Raw genomic sequence first — 3,660 nt, 5'->3', positions numbered from 1 at the left:
AATGGGTGTGAAAACGATATACAGCACGATATTTCAAAAAGTTAGGGATGGATTCGGATGAAACTTGGTGGATGAGTTGGTTCGGTGACAAGAACAAGCTCATCAAATTTTAGATCAGGTCCGAATCCAGATCCGGCTCATCAGTGGGATACAAAACGTAAACTAATCAGCCCGGTGGAGGTATGCGCTCTACCGAGTGCCGTTTAAGTTTCCATTGTTTTCTTTGAAAAAAATAAAAACCGCTTTAACGAAATTGCAGTACAGTATTTCATATCTTCCTTAACTGGGATAGGTGTGTCATTGTGGGTACATTTTACTACATCTATGGTTCTTGTGATACATTTGAGTAGCCAATTATACCTCCAGGTGTAATGCCCTTTTGCTCGAGAAAACTCACATGCAGACAGCAAACTCTAACGTTTCATAGCTACCACAAAGTTTACATTAAGCATCATCTTTTACTTTCTAATGAAAGATCGTAAATGGACCGAATGAGGAAACCAATTCGTGGAGGTAACATGCCTTTGCATTCAGTCCTCCCAGATTGTCCACTGCCCCTGCCGACTCAAATGGACAGCCTTATGGAGTCATTTCCTTCTTTACAAACTTCCTCAAGCATCAAGTTCATTTTTTGACGGTTGCTTGCTTTTGACCACAAAACACACACGGTCTATCAGTGACTGCTTTGTGGGCACTCCATTTATAGCCGGTTCTTATTCCAAGTTGTGCTTTAGGGTTGAATTAATCTCGAGAACTTTCGAGAGAAAGGAGCTGTCTACATTTAGCCAGCTTTCATTCCTCTGTCAAGGATTTTATTGGGAGTACGAACATCGCCTTCTTGAAGTGCAATGCATATGTTTGCTAATCCGGGAGGAAGACCAAGCCCTTTACGCATGTGTTGATTAAATGTCTTCTCAAGGCTCTCAACAGTTGACAAGGTGAACTCATACATTTGAAATGGCCACAACAACTTGGGGATCAACATAAATTGTAGTATCAACACTTTGGATCTACCTTGCAACCATGTCTCATCTTTTCGAGCTAGATTATGAAGAGCTGATGGTGGGTCTGAATTTTGACTTCTAGAATTGTCCTGTCAACTCTGCTTCACCATGATGACCTTTCAATCCAGGTGTTGTGTCCCATTTCTCCTCGTGCTTAGTTGAACTGTGATATTATCCCTACTTTTTCATTTTTTTTTTTTTTTGAAGAGGGGGGGGGGGGGGAGTCAGCCTACTGAAATGTACAGCAAATGTGTGCTATTGTACATACATCAGTACAAAGCATGCTATATACATGAGTAAAAGGCAAAAAGATTACATTCACACACAGTTGAAATGTTCGTACAGTTCAGTCTGTTTTTCTTTCTTTTTAAGGTGAGAATTGACTTTTTATGAGTCCAACTTCCGGTTTAGGAAAGTGTGGTGTTGATTTGCAAATGTGATTAATCACTTGCATTTTTTTGGACCATTGCCTTTGTACAGAAGGCAGCAGCAATTAGATTAAGGCCATAAAAGTGTGTGTACACGACCGTTTTTTTTGTTGTATACAGAGCTGAGGCTCGTGGAAGAGCTAGAACACAGAACGGAGAGGACATAACAAAAAGAACAGTAGAAAGGGATGTAGGGTGGGGTAGAGGCAACAACACCGACAGCAAGGTAGAGGGACAAAATAGAGCGATACTTAGAGGGGGGGGGAAATAAGGTACCGAGTAGAATGAGAGCAAGGGGACCACACAGGGGGTGAACAAGATGGATACAGCTGCCAAATTCTCAATCACTGAAGTGGAAAGAAAAACTGGGGGAGCAGAAATAGAACAATAAATAAACAAGCAGTCATAGACTGGTACTTAAGAAACCATCAACTTGACCTCTGACCTTGTCTAATAAAAGCTGTCTCTAGAGAAGGTAGCGACGCAAACCTGAAGTTTATACGATGATTCTGTACCAAACCATCAAAAATCGAATGTTTTGGATGTTTGACCTCACTGTGACCTTGACCTTTGACCGATTTTGACCAAAATCTAATCAGCACTAGCCATCACCCTCCTGAATCACGTGGTGTAATTTGACATTGGTAGCTTCTTCCGTTCTCGAGTTATCGTGGCTTCAAACAAACACACAAACAAACAAACACACAAACAAACAAACAGAAACGGAAGTCATCAATATACTTACGAAATCTTTAGATTTCGTAAGTAATAAGTAAAAAAGATGAGAAGTGTGAGTGGAGGGGGGAAGGCTGGAAACCCAAAAAGAGGTGGGCTTAGGAAGGGTTACTGGTTGTGGATGGGAGATGACCCGAGATGGCGGTGAACAGCCGTCTTGGAGCCTTGGAGAGAAGATTGAGATTGGACAAGGTTGAGGAACGAATGAGTGGAGGTGAGCAGTGAGTCTGGATTTTGGGAGTTTCACCAAAAGGGGGTTGATTGCAGACCACGTGCATCCTGCAGTAACAGATCACAAATGGCAAAGGTGCAAAACCAGAAAGGAGGTGGTGGAAGACAGACCACCGACCTGTCTACGATGTGAAAGTAAGAGAACACGAGACTCAGCTTTATCGTGGGAGATTCCAATGATCTTGAAGGCCTTGGTTTCGACAGCATCGAGCTAAGCAAGGTGTGAGTCAGGGGAATCAAGCCCAGAGGGGGAAGCAATACTCTATCACTTGCGGATGAAGGCCTTGGAGGCAGATAAAAGTTCAGATGTGTCAAGGAAAGACCTTGCATGATGGAGGATGCCCAATCCGCATCTGGTTTTGGAAGTCAATTTGTATCTGCGGTTTGCTTCAAAAAAAAAAGTCTTTGCTTGAAGGGACTTTAGAGCTCTTACTCGTGGATTTTCAATGCACGTCATGTGCGTGGGGAACAATAATTCTGTACACTTTGTTACTATCTCGTTAAAATGACATTGGATATTCATTCACGAGTGCACTTCATTTGGCAATTGAGCAAAAGTTGAGAATGGGTCCTCTTCTTCACCATTTGAAGATGGTCAAAAACGATATATAACATTATATCGCAAAACATTGTGGACGGATCTGGACGAAACTTGGTGGATGAGTTGGTAGGCGACAAGAACAAGCCGATTCGATTTTGGTTTCGGTCCAGATGCAGGTTCGACTTATCAATGCGATACAAAACGTAAACTGTTCAGCCTTGCCTCCAGGATGTGCTCTACACCGAGTGCTGTTCTAGTTCCCAATGTTTTACACTCGGTAGAATCTAGACACTTTGGGAACTGTACGACATTGTATTACCATGATCAAACAGCGCTCACATCATAAGCTAGGGAGATTGTTTGGAGCTTTTAGAGTTAGCACACAGCCTTGGAGATCCAGAATGAATCCAAAACTCAAAGTATTTAAAAACTGACCACAGAACATAAAAATAAAATAAAATAAAATAAAATAAAAATCACAATATTAAATTTTATTGTAATAAAAATGTATTAGTATCTCCATATACCGAAGATTTCAATTTATTGATTTTAATATGCGCTTGCCAGCAAGAGCCTATTTCCAGCCATATACTGAGCATGTCCCACTAAAGGTAAATACTGTACTTTTTGTTGACCAAGTTCACAAACTTTTTGTTGAAAGAAACTTTTGGTACAAAAGTTAGGGCTGAAAATGCAATTCCGGTTGACTACTTATTAGATA

The 3,660-nt window shown here is 41.2% G+C and overlaps 1 protein-coding gene across 1 annotated transcript in view; it reads right to left on the bottom strand.

Annotated features, from left to right (window-relative positions):
* Window positions 1–3,409: 3,409 nt before the first annotated feature.
* LOC147023159 (protein MTSS 2-like) overlaps window positions 3,410–3,660 on the bottom strand; it is a 71,001-nt gene continuing 70,750 nt past the window's right edge. The window contains exon 13 of the mRNA XM_085888300.1: window positions 3,410–3,660. This exon is cut by the window's right edge and continues 2,457 nt beyond it. The gene's annotated coding sequence lies outside the window, so the exon portion shown is untranslated.

The sequence above is a fragment of the Eptatretus burgeri genome, chromosome 7, assembly GCF_056783735.1.
Source record: "Eptatretus burgeri isolate ZD-2024b chromosome 7, Ebu_testis_v1, whole genome shotgun sequence".
In the NCBI taxonomy this organism is placed as follows: domain Eukaryota; kingdom Metazoa; phylum Chordata; class Myxini; order Myxiniformes; family Myxinidae; genus Eptatretus; species Eptatretus burgeri.
This window is presented reverse-complemented; position numbering and strand designations above follow the sequence as displayed.